This window comes from Vicugna pacos, chromosome 1 (genome assembly GCF_048564905.1).
Source record: "Vicugna pacos chromosome 1, VicPac4, whole genome shotgun sequence".
Lineage (NCBI taxonomy): Eukaryota > Metazoa > Chordata > Mammalia > Artiodactyla > Camelidae > Vicugna > Vicugna pacos.
The window spans coordinates 118578912-118597496 of NC_132987.1; the positions used below are offsets into that span (position 1 = coordinate 118578912).

Here is an 18585-nt window from a genome sequence, read left to right on the forward strand (position 1 = left end):
GATTCCTGGCCTCACACCCAGGACAGCCTGATTTAGCTGGCCCGTGATTGGGGCCTGGACATCTGTATTCTGCAGCCAAGATGGAGAACTCTTGGTTTATAATAAAGAAAACTGGTAACAGCATAAATACTCAACAGGGAAGCTGGTTAAGTCCATCGTGACAGGGCCATACGATGGAATCCTAGATAGTCTTAAAATAATGTGGTGGGAAAAAAGATACTTCATTAAGCATATTTACTGACATGAGCAGATACTTACAACACCAAGTAAAAACACAGTTGTAATAAGCATATGTGATATGGTTCACTTTTGGAAAAGTGTATATGAAAAAAATCGCACTGTCCTAGATTTAATGCATCATTGTCTGTAGCCATAATGTCTAAGTGTGGAAAGATTAAATTTAAATATTTTTGTCTATTTGTATGTTCTAACATTTCCAATGGAAAAAGTACTACAGAGAATGCATATTACAGATATTGCCTTTTAAAGTTCAAAAACGCTCAGACATGTCACTTGTAAGTTTTAAACACTTAAACACTGTCCACGTGGATTTCACCTCACGCCCCACTGCTGCCCAGGCCAGTAAATCTACACACACAGACACACCCGAACTCTCATCGGAGTCTTTCAGGGCACACTGCTCCCTCACAAGTCTCCAGGGGGAGAGAGTAACTTTCCCATGAGTTTCGTCTCTCCTTTGTAGGTAACAGCGTTCGGCTGCCTCAGACCCAGATTATCCTTGTAACTTCCTCACACCCACTGACCTCCTAAATTCAAGGGATGAAAGAGGAGCTGTTATTACTGCAGTAACACCAGGACACCAGACACTGGATCTGTGACTCTGAGAAGGACAATGAGGAAGTCCCGAGCACACCTGCCAATCCCCCAAATTCCAGCCCCGCTGAGCCATTTGTGCCACAGGGAAGAACAAATGTGACCCCACGTTGGATCTGCTTCATTTACTTTAACCTCTGTTTTCTATTGCTTCTGCCCAGAATGTTGCCTAGAGCCTGAAATACACAGGAGAGCCCATTCTCAAGGCTCTGGTCTAAAGTATAATACTTTTCCAATCATACAGAGATAAAAAGTTGCAGAACAGAAGTTGCAGAACAGAGAATGACATTCATCTTGTTGGAGGTTTACAGGAACACCATGACCCGGCCTACGCGGACAGCTGCAAGAACAAAGGATTCCAACACCAAGAGTTTGCAACCCCCAACAAGATCCCCTCCCCTTTTAGAATAAGAGAAGCCTGAATTCTATCTTGGGGAAGTCCACCACCTTCTTGGTCTGCTGGCTTTCTGAATAAACGCGCTAGTCCTTGCCCCCAACGACTCTGGATTTAATGCCCGGTGGTGCGGCAAGCAGTGTGAGCTTGGACTCGTTTTAACATTCAGGATCATTGGTAGAAGGTGTGGAGAGAGGTGGGCATTCAGGGCATGAATGTGTCTTCCTAAGAAGCTTCCAGCACAAGGAAGAGGCTGAGTTACGGATCACAGAATAGGAAACACCCGCGGGGGACAGACCCTTGTATTCTGAGCAAAAATGGCAAAGGGCCTTCATCCTTTGCTTTACCCACCCCCGCCCACTCCCTCCTCCGTGCCCCTTTCCCTCATTCTTTGCCTCAAAGCTGCCCACTCAAAAGAACCAAGTAAGCTGCAAATCACTCTATCTTCAGAAGTTTTTAAAACTTAAGATAAAAGCAGTCAGGGAATTAAGACCAAACCCCAGATATGTGAGAAAAGGGCTCAAACACATGGCACAGCACGAACGGTCTGCCTCCCAGGCCCGGCCTTTCGCCAACCAGTAGCAATCAAGCCGGACACTGGAGCAAGCAGGAAATCTAAAATTAGGCTGTACTACCTATAATGGAGGATTTATGGGATGGTTTAATTGGTAGTCTCAGAACTAAAACCCCAAGTGGGGGAACAAAAACATCTTTCTGGACATACCTAGCAAGCCCGTGTGCCCTCCGTGAACCCCACCTGCAGCCCATGGATCCACGAGTCTGCAGGTTCTTCCTGCTTCTAACCTGACACGTCCCAGAGCCAAGAGCGCAGCAGTCCCTGGTCCTTTATTTAAGAGGCAAAACAGTTTCTTGCCGTAGCACAGATCTTCAGACCACACACAGACACTCAGGAGTTGTGCAGAACAGAAAAGAACCCATTCAGTCAGCCCTCTCCTGAAATATCCCAAACCACAAGAACCACACTCAAAAGGTCGCGGGGAAGATTCAACTCAGCCATGAATGTATTGGTTTGCACCTGTGAGCTGCCATTTTCTGTGCCAGCAAGATCATTTGAAAATTACCGTTCTGGGTCAACGGAAAAAATAATTACATTGTGTGTTTATGTAAATTCCACACGTTCTCAGAGAGATTTCAAGTAAATACGAGGAGAGAAACAGAAAGGCCTTGATTGGAACGTTGGCTGTTGATGTGGGGTAGGTAACAAAGTCCCCCTCCCCTGCAGGGGGGACTCACAGCACAGCACCCACAGAAGCCAGCCTCTGCCAAAGGCTGGGCGCCCCAGAGACAAGCATGACCACAACAGTCAGTCCCTTCTGCCACCCTCCTCCCTTTCTGTCCCACTCACTCAGCAAACATGAGTAGAGTTGGCCGTCTTCCCCAGAAGGGTCTTTCCAGCCACACTCGCCCCTCTGTGGGTGACATCCATGCATCCACCGTGGATGGACTTGGGGACACCAGCCTGAATCGAAGCCAGGGCATGGAGAGGGGAGGGAAAATGCAGGGACAATGACTGCCTCTCTGACTCCAGTGAAAAATGGGGCTCCATTTATTAGGATGGCATTCTGTCTGCACAACAGTGTGAGTAGACCCTGAGATTTTACTGAGTAGAATTCCTTCTGAAGGAAGTTTCTACACTATTTACAACAGCCAAGACATTAAAGTAACCTAAATGTCCATTGACAGATGAATGGATAAAGAAGATATGTGTGTGTGTACCCACACAGATGTATACCCACAATGGAATACTACTCAGCCATAAAAAAGAATGAAATAATGCCATTTGCAGCAACATGGATGGACCTAGAGATGATCATACTAAAGGAAGTAAGTCAGACAGAGAAAGACAAATATCTTATGATATCACTTATATGTAGAATCTAAAAAAGGGTACAAATAAACTTATTTACAAAACAGAAACAGACTCACAGACATCGAAAACAAACTTATAGTTACCAAAGGGGAAAGGGGAAGGGATATATTAGGATTTTGTGATTAGCAGACACAAACTGCTATATATAAAACAGATAAACAACAAGGCCCTACGGTATAGCACAGGGAACTACATTCAATGTCTTGTTAAAACCTATAATGAAAAAGAATACATGTATACCTGTATGACTGACTCACTGTGCTATACACCAGAAATTAACACAACATTGTACGTCAACTAGACTTCAATAAAATTTTTTTAAAATTCAAAAAAATAAAAGAAGCTTCTATTTATTACAACACACTATAACATGATGAGAAGACATTTTTGCTTTTTAAAAATCTCATATTCTTAAAGGGATGTATGTATATGTATGACTGGGACATTGTGCTGTACACCAGAAATTGACACATTGTAACTGATAGTACTTCAATTTAAAAAATTAAAATTTTATATTCTTAAAGGGGATTCAACTCTCCAGTGTTAGAAGCACTTTTCCCAGATCCCACTAGTCTTGTGAAGGCTTCTGTTTAGGTGTGGAGCCTTCCCTGTACACGGGATGTCAGTGCCTCATCCCATGGGAACCCCACAGAAGGAGATCAGCATAGAGGATAGTCTTTTTCTACCTGAGGAATTAGCAGCAGAGTGGAATTCAGTAAGTCTGGGGTCCTCCCTGGACTTCTCTGAATGCAGCCTAAGAAGAGACAATTTATCCTGAATTCTAGACTCTGGTGATGAGGTTATCACAATATTTACAGGATATTGTAGTATTAGAATCTATGCAATAGATTATATGTACAGTCCACATGAAATCTATGTACTAGATTTTATATATTCTTTATATATATACATATATATATATACATAATATATATATGTAATAGCTTGGCTATTAAAAGATTTGGGGGGGAAATGCCACAGAAAAAATTATATTAAATAAAATTAAGCCAAGCTGTGAAACAATTTTGAAATGGTCTAGGAAACTAAGTGGTATTTGATATTTACTTTTTCTGGATACAGACATGACTTCATGTCATCACTGACCCTGGCTGGTCAGGATCCCCGATATTTTCTAAATTCCTAGACTGTTTAATAGTCAATGGTCCCAACTAGAAAGTTCAAAGGGAATTCCCCAGAAAAGGCAGTGTTAAATAAGTGTCAACCAGAGCTGGAGAAGACCAGACATACAACTCATAACAGAAATACGTTTAATATAAACAAGCGTTCAGGCATACATCGTGCTGTGTCTTCTAATCTGGCCCCATGACCAAACAGGTAAACAACAATGTGATTTTACCCTGGCATGCACTGTGAAAGCGGTTATGGTTTGAAAAGTGATTCTTAAGGGCAAGCACTCATAGACTTCCAAATCTGTGCTCCGTGGGACCACGACATGGCACTTGGTCACTCCTCCTGCTTGGTGTTCAAAATTCTGACTGTGGATCGTGGCTGACTCAAATTAACGTCTGTCTGTAAGAAATTTGACAGAGACCATGTGTCAAGAAGAAGAGGGGGACGAGCTTTCATAACTAAATGTTACTTGCTTGGAGTTAAGCACTTCTTAAAATGCAGAAAACAGATGCGAAAAGAATTCATGAAAATGTACCTTTTACCTTCCAAATCCACAGGCAGCATCAGGGGAGGGGCAGAAGGAGCAGCTAGGCTCTACATCACAGGCTCAAAGATGCTCAGGACCAGACACCCACCTGGATCTCCCACCACGACAGAAGCAGACTTCTTTGTGACATTCCAGAAAGAAGTATGCTGCCAGAAAATATTCTAACACTGCGTGTACCAGGCACTGGAGGTAAGCATTTCAAAAAACTTAATCTTCATGCCTTCCGCACTCACAATAACGTTATTCATCACTTGATTTTTCTAGAAGAGAAGGGACTCTGGATATCATTACTCACTTTGAGACCCAGCAGATTTGTCAGGACTGCTGGTGACTCAGACACAATCTGAGCTTCTTCCCAGCCGCTCTGGTTTCACAGCAACCCCGTCTCTCCCCTCCTAAGAATCTGTTTTTTCCCCTCATGCAGTTTTTCCTATTTTCGGTGTCACTGGGTCCCTTCTAGTAAGTGTGCTGAGCGGTGCTGGCAGCTCCGGGCGTGGGCAGGCTGCAGACTCTGCCTCACAGAACACGCGCCCTCCAGCTCTGAGTCAGCTGCCTGTTCATGGAAATACTATTCAGTGATCATTTTCGTAAAAATTTGTGCTGGCACAGTTTTGTTTCTCTTGACACTGGCCCAAGTGTTTTTCTCTTCTGATTGATTTTTGGTTTCAACTCAGCATGTCTTTTTTGGTTGTTTATTTTTTAATATATTTCCATTTTTACTGGAGGGGAAACATTAGCGTCAGCGGGATCCAGCTGCATCCAGTCGGCCACACGACCTGCATTTCTACATCGAGACGACGGGGGAGTACTGTCTGCAGAAGCCGAGGAGGGCTTCTCCTGCCCAGACTCTGCTGATGGGACGTCAAGGTGGCCTCTCCAGTCGCTGACACACAAGGGCACACTGGCCTCTGGGAGGGCTTACGACCCCCCATCCTGGGGACGTGCTTCTGCAACTTGGGAGTCTCTGCAGACTTGCTGATTGTGTACACCAAGTCTGACCTGTGCTCACACGGAAAGCGTGTGGTCAGCGGTAGTGCAGGTCTGATGGAGCCCTTTGAGAAATACTCCAGCAGTTGTCAAGTGCCTCTGCTTTACGACTATCATTTTCAGGCTACACTGGATACAAGGGCAAATGATTAGCCAGTGGAACGTCCTGACTGCCTCTGGATCACCTCCTCTCTTTCAGTCCTTTCTCAGATCATGGACTGGCATCCGTCATCTTTTAAACAGTCAGCATCTTTTTCAAAGTTCAGCCATGCTTTCCCAAGAAGACTAAAATCTGTTCTCGGAGGATGAAAAACTGTCTTGCTCTTTTATGTACAAAGCACAGATCTAACTGTAGATATACAAATATATATACAGAAAAAATGTAAAATTCCTAAACATCTATTCAGGATATCTGTGATACAAAATTTTCATGTGGGAGAGGTGTGATTAAGGAAAAAAACGTGTGAAAAGACTCCTTAGGGGGTTGATCATGAAAAAAAGGTTGAAAAAGATGAATGTAAGCATAAGGGTAACAGCATCACAAAATATCGCTACTTCTTGCTACGTTGAGCACCGATGCTTCAGTGATAAACTGCCGACATGTACTCCAGTCTGTTCAGGACGTCCCCATGGTTATTCCCACAAGTTGGGGATTGAAAGAGTTACGCTGCATTGAGATACTCTTTAACTCACAACTCAATTACGTGTCTCCTCTTGTTTTCGAAGCCAGTCGGTGTTTGGCGCAAGAAACAAAACCAAAGAAAAACCAACAAATAGAAAAGGAAAGAAATAAAGAGCTAACGTTTGGATGCAAAGGAAGCAGACGACTGTACTTATCTGAAAACAATGACCTGTTATTTTAAACGTCGATGAACTAAAGATTTCTCAGCACATCACTTCATCCCATATTAAGTACCCAACCCAGCAGTCTTTGCCTTGCCTTAATCTATTAGGAATCTTGTTTATTTCAAAAAGGAAGCAGGCATTTAACTTTCTCAAGTATATGATGTGCAATTCTTATTTTTACTTGCTTGGAGCGAAGACTGAAAAACAGTGTTCAATCTGGCTTCCTCTGCCAATGCCGATGTGACTAGTTCTCATCCTTGTTTCCACACCTCCTTTAATCTTCTTTAATCTTGGGGGCGGGGGCAGAATTTAGTCCCAACCTTTCAGTGAGGTCTCCTGTATTTCCAACAGCGCCACCCATGATGCTGTTGCCTGCTCTCCTGACCCATGAGGGCTGTGCCCGCGCCGGAGAGAGAGATGGTCATTTTACTCATAATCTCAGAGGCCACGTACACCAGCATCACAGAATATCGGAATAACTCTGTGATGACCTCAAAGGGTAATGTATGGAGCAGGGACAGTAACTGGAGTGTGTTTTCTCTCCTAAAACTCCCAGACTAAGGCAGACTTATGAATAATTTTCAAAAATCAGGAAGTCTGCGAAAAATCCTCCCTGTCTTATAAAGATTGCATGGTGCTGCTCATCAAATCTCCTAAGGCCTCAGACTCCCGCCCCTCCGCGGAGGTCCCTGGACCTGAGTGCTCACAGCCACGCCAAAGAACGCAGGCACCTGCCTCGAGCAAATCCACTCCAATTCCCCCTCATTCCCAGACACAAATTTCCATGAAAACCAGACACAGGACAGAAAGCAGGGGCAGGGCATTCCCAAATCGCTTCAGATCTGCAGCCTGATTTCATTAGACTCACCGGCTGGTTTCTTCCAGCCTCTGTGCATGTCCACCCCTGGTGAACCTTCACTGACATCCAAAACTGAGCTGCCCAGACTGAAGGAAACAAGACTAGGGCAGGAGAGACGGGGGTGCTGCTGCAGAGGGGGCCTCGGTAAATTCAGAGATCCCAGAACAGGGAAACGCTTAGCAGTGCCTTTGCGGGGTGACGCGACTGCTGGGTGTTCCTGGTCCTGCCACGGAATCCGCCCACACATCCCTATGGCGTATGAAAGTTCAGCCTGAAGGGGAAAAAAAAACACCCTGCACAGTTGACAGTATTAATCCAAGTTTAACTAAATACAGCAGTTTCCAAGAGCACATTTTGGCCATTTCACGCCCACAAACACCCGGCCTGAGCAGTTGGTGGGGAATCCTTGTGGAGCCAGGGTAGGTAGCCCTGCTGGGTCCCTATCACCTTCACGGCACCACCCCCAAGAGCTGCACCACGACGTGTCAACCTTGCCTAGCGGTTTGTCTCCAAGATCTTACTTGACGAAGTGGTAAACTGTCAGGACCACACGCAGAAGCGACTGGACAGCAACCTTCCCTTATGAGCCACGCTGCCCGTCTGAGGCTCCGGGCACCAGCGACGACACGGGTTTTCCTCCAAGGTTGTAAGCACATGTGGCTCCCATCACTGTGGTCTCGTATTCATTCTGTGTTTAGACCACTCGCCTCGCACGTTCTCATATTTACACATGTTCATGGAACATAACCCCAAGTGAATTATTTAAGAAAGCTTAATGTGCTTCAGGCTTCTCCGATATAATTTAGACTTTAGATTAAATCTGTACTCCCACAGGACAGCGGTGTGTTGACCGCAGCGGACGGCACTGAGCGGACAGGCAGCAGATCTTGGAACAGAACTTCGGTTACCTTGACAGGATCTCACCTGGAGGCCAGGGCTCCAGGCTGAACCACACAGGACTGGGCTGCAGAACGTAACTTGTTGCCTCTCTTGGAAAACAGCAAAGCCGACCCTGCCCAACGCCAATGTTCTCACACGAGGGTTTATCCCACGCTGACCTAAAATGAAGCGCCCCGGCCATGAGAGATGTGCGATGCACAGACTAGAACACAAAGCCACGTTTGTTACTTTTGAGTTTTCTGGGTTGTTTTTTTTTTTTAGTAAATTGCAATATTCTTTCTCCTTTCAGGATCTGGTTGTCAATAACTGGCCTGAATTAGGTGTTAAGATTCTGTCCAGCAAACTAAAGTTCAGAAAAGGCACCCCTGTTTCATTTACCAGTTGTGTTTTATTTACGGTTTAAGCACCGCCACCAGGAAAATAAACCAGAACAAGGGAGTGAAGTTCCCTCCTGCACGAGCAGGAATGAACACAAACGACCCAGGAAGATGCACAGAAAGGCACAGCCGGGAACTTCAGTGTCACAGCGGGAGGGAAGGGCCTGCACTGGATGCGGGCTGCCACCACCAAGTCGTGTGAACGTGCGCTCTGAGAAGCTAATCTGCCGCAGCCCGTCGGACGGCTATCCTCTCTTTCTCTGGGATTCTAGCACCTCAAGCATGCTATTCTTCAAAACGATCAATTGTATGAGACTCAAGACTCTGTCCACATGCAAAATGAGACACACGTCATCGCACGGGACCATCCTTAAAAAGGGAAAACTCAAATAAGATGTTTATGCATGAAGCTGTCAAAGCGTGATTCCAACAAAAGCAGCACTGTTTGTCACCACGCATGCCAAGTTTCAGTCTGCAAGCAGATATTTGGTTTTGCCTTTTAAAAGCAGGAAGTGAGTCAACAGGAAACCATATATACACGATCCCTTGAATTGGAAAACTGCAGATTTAATACTGAACATACCACGCCAGCATTCACTTTTCTACTGCTCTCATATCTGGTTCCGGCGCGATCTATGGGGTGATATCGCCAAGGGAGATACGAAGTCATAAAACTTCTATGCCTGTGATCAAGTTACAGAGCAGACTTCACGGTGACTGATTATATTAAAGCTGAGCTCCTATGCGGAGCATTCTCGACCTGCACTGCTCAATACAGTAGCCACCAGCCATGCATGGTCACTGAGCCTGTGAAACGTGGCCAGTCCAAATAAGGAGGTGCTGGATGTGTAAATACACTGGATTTTGAAGATTCAATATAGAAAAAAATGTAAAACAGCGCATTAATATTTGTATGTTGATTACGTTTGAAGTGATGATATTTTGGACATGCTGTGTTACATGAAATTTTTTATCAGCATTAATCCATTCTGTTTCTTTTTCTGTTTTTAACGTGGCTACTAGAAAATTTAAAACTACACAAGACTCATGTTCTGTTTCCTTTGCCCAGCACTGCTGTGACCTTCCACCGACTCTGCCTCTGTGTCACCCTGGTCCCTTCTTGTTCCTTCTGCCAGTGGACCCTCTGCTCTGACCAAGAGAACTCCCCGCAGCCACGGGGATCCATGCACAGGCCCCAGAGTCAACCCACCTGGGCGCTGCTCCCGCTCTGACTAGCCATGTCGCTTGGGGCACGTCACTTAGCACTCCTGAGCCTCACTCTGCTACTCTGGAAAATGGGGGCCACGAGGCAGCTCTTTCACAGGGCCGTGGTGAGGACGCCCTGGGTCAATAGGTCTCCCATATCTGTGCCACCTGGTGATGTTAAGGTCAGTGACTAGGTGCCAAACATCACATCTCCCTTCCCTTCTGCAAGATGACTTTATTCCCGGTCTTTTCACTTCACGTTCAGGTCACTGAAACAGGTGTCCAGGTTGGTCCCTTCAAAACCAGAGGTCGGGCAGTTTCTGCACCATGTGATCCAGCTCCCAGGTGGCACCTCCCAACTCCGAGCACCAGCAGGGCCTGACTCCCCCAACTCCTGCCAAATGCTGCCCTTCTCCCTGCCCCCCCTCTCGAGCCAACGTACGTCACAGTGCACCCCAATGCACCCCAGTGCATTTCCCCATCTTCCTGGGAGGTGGTCTAGATCACTCTTTGATGTATGATTCTTATGAAGTGGACTGTTTTATTTACACTCCATCTTGTTCCATAAAACTATTTAAAGTGATCTCCGAGGACATACACAATATAACCAAAGTTTTTTTAAAAAAATTCAGAAGTAGATGCAAAATAAAGAAGAGAGATGAGGCTAAGGAGAAGCAAGGGTAAGAAGATGGAGAGGAGCGAAGGAGGCGGGAGCCCCCCGAGCCGGCCACGGGGTCCCACACACGTGCTGGAGCGGGGGCACACACAGGACCCCGCTGCGTGTCCAGTTGAGATGACTCCTGACGCTAAGGCTGAAAATGAAGTTCTCCCCAGAGTCTGTAAGGGAGAAGGGCCCACAGCTGCCCTACAGTGAACACGGGGGCGGGCTAGGCCGTGGGCCCCAACGCGGAGCATCCAAGAACCCAGGGACCACTGCCTCCATCCCTGCACAGCCCGGGGCCCCAGCTCCCTGTCACACTGGCCTGGCGCAAGCATGTGGCACTGCTGAACGTGCCACTCTCGTTGGCCTGTGCATTCACCCCTTTCTGGTGCTCATGGCCTGTGCTTTTACCCACTTCTAGATTCCACGGCCTGTGCACTTTCTAGATTTCAGGTCCTGAAGGCAGGACCCGAGGCTTCCCCACAGTGCCTGGTAGAGCGTGTGGCACTGAAAGGTCGGCCGGCCTTTCCCCGGTACAGTTGGCACTTCTAGTTTCTTCCTGGCGCTTGCCCTCCTGTGACTCAGAACACCCCTCCTCGGCTGGAATCCTGAACCTTCCAAGCCTGGGGCAAAGCTGACCGCAGCCGGCCTCTGCCCACTCGGCCCTCCCCGCGACCTCCCGCACGAATTTCCACCTGTGGGTGCTCAGCCCGAGGACGCTGCCTTCACACTGAATGCTGTTAGCTCTCTGGTGTGGAAAGGGCTGGAGTTTTGATTACATGTTGTCAATACATCTAGTTGAGCAGAGAATAATTCAGGCAGGCCACTCGCGCTGAAGTCAGACAGGCGGACAGGCGCGCTCCACGCTAGAATGTTCTGGCTTTTCCATTACATTTGCTTTTCTAATCTCTAGATGTGCCCAGTGCCTTAAGAGTCCCTGCGTGATCCATGTCCCCATCTCTGAGGACAGTGCTCTCATTTCATAGGTGATCAATACGTTTTGACTAAGAAATGTGTTTCCAGGTTGCTCAAATTGAATAAAGAAAAGTCAACATGATTTAATGCTTAATTTTTGCAAAGAAAAGTTTATACGGATCCAGAATGTAGCTCCAGATGCGATTTTAACATCTACACAAACGTAACCCTTGTCTGCCTCCCGGTAGTTTACTGTGAGCTCTGCCTTCTGATGGGATGATTTTCTGGACTTGGAGTCCACTGTTACGATTTGGGCACCTAGTACGTAGTTTACAATTTGGGTACCGAGTACGTAGGATAAATTGCTCTGCTGCGGCGTTCTGTTTAATCACCTATACGTACAGGGCTTAGAAAACCGCAAAAATCAATGGGTTTTATCATGAGAGAGGATTATAAGCCACTTCAGAACTGACACTGTTTCAACTGTGAAACCCTCTCACCTTGACTCCTCAACCAGCAAGCAACAAACCCTTCCTCTGTTTCAGTGGCAGGGCTCGGGGTGGACTTTCAGAACTTACAGTAAATGCTGGTAACATGCTGACCTAACATCTCTTCTCCAGAAAAAAACTCACGCTATTCCCTGGATTTGATCTTTCCTGTCACTATTTCTATTTTAAAACTCTGTAATGTTTACTGCCAGGGTCAAATAGCCTAAGAAATACTTTTCGATACAGCAGGAGCGAATTTTCCCCCCACTTTCCCTTATTCTGTCATCTTGCTGCTGTAACTTGCACTCCAAAAAAAAGAGCAAGCTTTGCACAAGACAGGTTTAAATGCTGTGCGATTATAGACTCAGATTCATAAATCCAACAGCAGGCTCACATCAGCTCTGTGAGGTTGGATAGCATTTGAATGAGCAGCCATTTAAATTATGAGATCTTCTTAAAATGTTCCTAAGCCGCCAACTGCTTTCTTCTCTAAATGTTTTTACCTCGTTTCCTAATAAAAGAAATCTCAGCTTTCTAATGCATTTAATTTAAAGTTTGATGTTGAGATTGCAAGTGTGCATGGTTTGTGTTTCCAAACATCCCATTTTACTAGCACACACTTTAGCTATTATTTAGTTCAGCTTAATTCTATGTATGTCCCAGGTAAGAATCCTGAATCTGTCCTTGGTCACTCGTGGGGTCCCAAGTTTCACCTGCCTACGTGGCGCCTCCATCATCCCCTCCCTCCCACCAGGTTCTGAATGACAGTTTCTTTCAGTCTCTCCTCAGAAGCCCGAGCTCCTCATTCACTCCCACACATGCAGAATTCCAAGCGTCAGCACAGATGAGGGACCAGCACCTTTCCCCTTGCCAATTCCAATCAATGTGTTATATTAACACAATGGATAGTTAACAGACATAGTAAGATTTCTGAAGTTCTCCTGCTGTTCAGAAGAGTGCGGAGTCTGATGGCCAGCTGAGTCCAGACAGAAAGGTGAACATCAGTAACCCATTTCCACGATGCAGTTTACAACTTTTCACAAACTCATACATCCTCAAGGCGGTCACACAGACTTCCCTGCCTGGAGTGCAGAAAAACATGCACACTCCAACTTTGTCTGTCTTTTGCTTTGCAGCTTAACTACTTCAGGAAAGCACCCCCAACCCACATTTCTACTCCATCCCAGAGAAAACGAATCTCCCCACCAAAAACGGAGACTCGCTCAGTGGAAACATGACAACATGAGGACGTCACCAACATCACCACACAGGGGTCAACCTGCTTTGCTCCCTGCACTCGAACTGAGGTGCAAACACTCTTCTTCATGTTTAAATAAAGATCTGGGAAACTGTCTTGAACCCTTAATCCAGTGAAGATCAGGGGCTCCTGTTTTTGAAAAGTCACCACAGATGTGCCTATCCTCTTTCCTACCCCCCGAGGGGGTCTGTTCTCCCCCCTGGAGTAGGTTTTCCTGGGGGGATAATGATGGAAATACTATTAGTAAGAAGAGGAGCCCCATATGGGACACCAGCGCGGGAAAATCTCATTCCTACTAAAACTTCAAAATTACAGGGGATGCTGCAAGGGCAGGCGGCTACAGATCCGGGTTCTAGAAACCCTGAGGCGTGCTAACGGCCCGTCCTACATCAGGCCGCACATCTAGTTCTCTAGGATTATGATTTTAGCAAATTAATTCAAAAGGTGGATTTTACAAAACACTCTGAGGCTACTTCAGTCTTCTCACACAGCCATACTCAACTTCCTTCACACAAGCTTCAGAATGTGCACTGAGTCAGGGCAACTGAACCCCTTACTTTCATTGTTAAATTACTGTTTCTCATACGCAATCAGGGTCTTCCGGATTATGACGTGCCACTACAAAAATAGAAGAACTTAAAAGTTACTTTAACTCTGAAGCTCAGAGCCAGTGCTCCGTTTTGAGATGCACCCTTTAATTACTTGGTGTCGTCTACATCTTACTTACACTTAAATTTAGCCGAGTAATTTTAGGTCACCCGCCTTCACTGCCTTCCCTAGATTTTCAGTGTTACAGACACGAGGCACCAAATCCTCTCTCTTTTCAACACAAAAATGTTTAGAATAAAAGGCGAAAAGTCAAAAGGACAACATCTCCCGCTGGCTATTTTGAAAAAGTGGTTCCGAAGATAGTCCAGCCCTTGGAAACTTCTGTTGTTTTTATCTACAGAGTAACTGTTTTGAATCCACAGATGTGTTGAGAAGGTGTTTATTAACAACGTATAAAGGACAACTGTGAGGGTACAAACAGGTAACAATGAAGATGCTACCATGATACCAACAATACAGGGGGGCTGGCAGACCCCATGGGTGAGGAGCACCAACTACTGCAGGGACTTTCAAAGTCCTCCCAAAACTCCAGCTCCCACTGCTGCCACTAGGTATCAGAATTTTCTGAAATTGGGTCCAAAATCTTTGAATGCCTCTGATGCATCAGCTTGTTTTTCTTACAGGCGCTACTTCAAAGGTTTGAAGAGTTTCCAATTCAAGGTGCAGCTCATAAACAAAGGCTGTATTTTGAAGGACAACACCCTTCAGGGAATGTCCAAGTACCCTTACACACTGGGGAAAGAAGACGAACCACTCTGCCTTCTCCTCCTCACTAGAAAAGCCTGCCTGGGAAGCTAAGGGTGATAAAGCCAGGAGGTGACAAAGAGACCTGCATTTAGAGAGACTGACTCCCAGCTTAAACTGAGAACTGACTCGCAGCATCAAACGCTGGGATTCTGCCCATAACGACCTCCTTCTGATCCAGGCTGCCTGGACCACATCTTGCGTCCCAGGCTCCGGCAGTCTCATTAGAAGCATGTAGGTGTCTCTATATTGACACCTCTTGAATGGAGTTCTGTGGAAGAGCGGGCAACACTAACATTTATTCAACGTGACAGTGTCTCCCCATCCTCTCTTATCATACGACTGAGGCTGACCTGCTATGGCTTTTCACCGGGAAACAGGAAGATTTTAGAAACATTAGCTCCTCTGTCTTGTGAAGAAAGGAACCCCCCTTTTTATTATTTTTGGTTGCTGTTTAAGGACAGTTAACAAGAAAAAAATCAGAGCTAATATTAATTTTTTTAAGCTGAAAGTTTCCTATTACCTACTTACAAGATATGCTATATTCCACAGATGCACAATATATAACATTTTCGAATACAGTATGTAAGCTAAAAATCAATGTTGACATCTTTCGGAAATGCTTCACATCTAACTTATGTATCTGGCACTCCACTGGGATCTCAGCTCTTACCACAAATAAAATAACTGATTTTTAAGAGATCAGCAATTCAACACGATTTTTCCTTAACGCCAAAACAAAACAGAAGAAGTGGAGGAGGGAATGTTTATAAACGCATGTACATGCAGCCTTATAACATAATCCAGCCAATGGGAAACAAGAATTTTCAAAAATTTAGCTAAAGAAGGCACATCAGATCAAATCACCAAGAATTCATTATGCAGTAACAGATACATGGAAAACAATATCTCACAATTCTCCCTTGAATTTTTAAAAATAAAATGAAGCAATTATAAAGCATTAGAAGAGCGAAGAAGCTGAAATTTGAAGTGTAACTGGAATTATATATTCCTAAGCAAATAACTCAAAAAGATGTAATACCCATTTGCTAGTTTAATTTCCAAAAGTCACCGACAAATGGCAGCCAGGGATACCAAACCGCAAACAGCATTTGTGATGCGTTAGCACTCCCAAAGCCTTTCTTTGGAATTAAAAAACTTGGCGTATTAACCACAAGTTTGCACAGCTCGCCCTGTTTCCGCTAGCATTGTAATTTCAGCGGCATGATTAGCTTATTCATAATTTGGCACACGGTGAGTTAATTTATCTAGTTGGGTTTTAATGGAACTTCTATTGCCTGGTCTTCCCTACTGGTGAAGAGCCAGCGTAGGCTGCTGCTGGCAGAGCAAGGGTTAATCCCAGGAATGTGCCAGTACTCTGCGTGATAAGGTGATGGGGAGCCCAGGCCGGTTAAAGGCGCTAAACTATTTGGACAGAATTGAAAATACTCAAAAATAGCCCCAGTGGTAAATAAACTGTGCCCTATGCATGTCACCCGGGGAAGACTAAAACAAAAATAAAAATAAAAATAAATATTCACATTGAAAGTTTTCTGAACTATAGAAGCTCCAGAAACACGCAGGGTGGGAAATCTGTGGCACAGATGAATGTGTTCTTTTGAAGAATAAACGAAACGATCTTTACATCAACGAAGAATTGTATTAAGCTCGCATCTGCATTGAAATTGTTCATCCATTTTATTGGGCAGTTAGTCTGCTATCAATAATAACATCTAAATCTTACACTTTAATATGTTAAAAGTAATTCTATGCAGTACCTTTTGTAAAACGTCTATCCGATATGAAATCGTGATAAATGGATGACGGATTTCAGTCAGAAACGAAGAAGGCTAGCTGATTTTTAAAAAATACACGCTACATTTTTAAACATGCCAAGTTTGCCAATCTGTGGCAAACTGTAAAACACATCAACATAGCAGCTGCGGGCTGAAGTGTCAGAAGGTGAAAAGGCAGAAAAGTGGAAAAAACGGAGACGGAGCCCGGGTCTGCGAGCGCGCGGCGAGAGCGCCGTCGGAGGGCGAGTCCACGCACAGGCCGACCCACCCGCAGTGACAGCCAAGCCCGCACCTGGTCTCTACTTTCAGCCGAGCGTGGGCTTTAATTCAACCCTTATTTCCATTCCAGACCACAAATAACCTCTTGCTGGATGCCCCAGACGAGGCCCCGCGGTTTGCTTTCCCGGCCCGCGCCGCCGGCCGGGTCTTCGCTCCCCTCCATCCGTCCCCGACCGCGCGCGCCTTCTGAGGACCCGGGCAATGACGAGCCGTCCCTCCCAGCGTCACACATCCCACCTGTCCCACGAGCCGCCGTCGGAAGAGCCAGGCCACCCCGCCACCACCGTCCCCGCCGCCGCCGCCGCCTCCCGCGTGGGAGCCGGGCAGGGCAGGGCGCGCGGGGCGCGGGACTTACCCGGAGGCCAGCGCCGCCGTCGGGGGAGGGCGTGGCCCGCACGTGGGTGCCCGCGCGTGTCCGCGCCCGCGTGTGCCCGCGCGCGTGCCTGGCCGTGGGCGCCGAGCCGGGCGGCACTGACTCCCTGGGCGCCGACGGGCTCAGCCCATGGTGTGGGCGCCGGCCTCCGGGAGGCTGCGGCTCCCGCCAATCGCCGAGCAGGGCGGCCGCCCCGACGCGCGACTCGCGATCCCGGAGTGCGCGCCGGGGGCGGGGCGGGGGCGCGCGGGCCCCAGGGCGCGGGGGCTGCGAGCGCGCGCGAGCGAGGGTTCAGGTACGCGTGGATGTCCGCGCGCGCGCGTGGGGCTGCGAGCGCGCGTGCCCGTGAGCGCGCCCTCGGGCCGGGGAGCGCGGGCGGCGCGGGCGGCGCGGGCGGCTCTGGACGCTGCTCGGGTTTAGGACGCGGCTGGCGGCTCGGAGGAGGAAGAGGAGGAGGAAGAAGGGGAGGAGGAGAAGGAGGAGGAGCGCAGGCTGGGACGCAGTGAGCCCGAGTCCAGACCCCGGCGGGAGACGAACCCAGGACGCGCCTCCAGGAGGAGAGAGGAGCGAGGACCGTAGAGCAGGCGAGGGGAGGGGAGGGACAGGGAGGTGGGGGCAGCCGCAGAGGTGTTCGCTCTACGGAACTCACTGAGAAGTAAATTTTCCCTCCCAACCTCGGTCGTTGCACACATTAAAAAAAAATTTTAAGCTAAAACTGGTTGTTTCGGCAGTTTAAAACGACCACCGAGTGCCTTCGATGCTGATCAGAATAAAGATGCCGTTGCCTTCAGGCTAATGAAGAGACGCGGTGCCAGGTGCCGCTGGCTTTAATAAGACCCGGAGTCACTACCTGTGCGTCCAGAGAGAGCGTCGGGACGGGGTGGGGGAGGCTCAGGAGGAGCAGGGTGCGGTCTGGAGGATGCCACGAAATCCAGGAGACACCCCGGCCTGACGGACAGACGCGGTGACAGCAGCCCTCGTGAGAACAGTGTCCTCAAGATACTGCCTCCAAAAGGAGGAGTCGCGAAGTTGGGCGCATCCGCCTGGGGGACACTGTACAAAGCCCCTCCACATCCTGTAGTTTGTAAGTGAATTCTGACATAAAAATCACGCTTACCTGAGAGCTGCTGCTCTTCACTCATGTCCCGCGGGGGCCGTCGCGGCGTCCCTGCGTGATGGCTAGGAGCCCATCCCAGAGCGTCCGCTCGCAGACTCTCCCCTTTCCAACCAAGTGAAAACTACTCATGTCCCTCTCTCTCCAAACTTTAACAGCCAAGAATTTCAGCAAACAGCCAGAAAGAAAGCTAAGTCCCCCCCAACCCCAAGGGAAGGGAGGGAATAAGCACTCCTTTAATTTGAAAAATAATAATTAAAACTCCCTCAACTTTTAAGGCCGGGCAACATAATCTATTAATTGGTCGCTATTAACATGCAGTTTTATTGACCATAGCACACAGAAGTCTGATTGTGAAGGAGGAGTGTTTTCAATG

At 47.2% G+C, this 18585-nt stretch overlaps 1 protein-coding gene across 2 annotated transcripts in view; it reads right to left on the reverse strand.

Moving 5' to 3' along the window:
- Positions 1-18305, reverse strand: part of ERG (ETS transcription factor ERG) — a 247546-nt gene extending 229241 nt beyond the window's left edge. Inside the window, exon 1 of one of the 2 annotated variants that reach the window (XM_072969239.1) lies at positions 18213-18305. The gene's annotated coding sequence lies outside the window, so the exon portion shown is untranslated. The remainder of the gene's footprint in view (positions 1-18212) is intronic. The other variant, XM_072969246.1, reaches the window with a different exon arrangement.
- Positions 18306-18585: the final 280 nt, after the last annotated feature.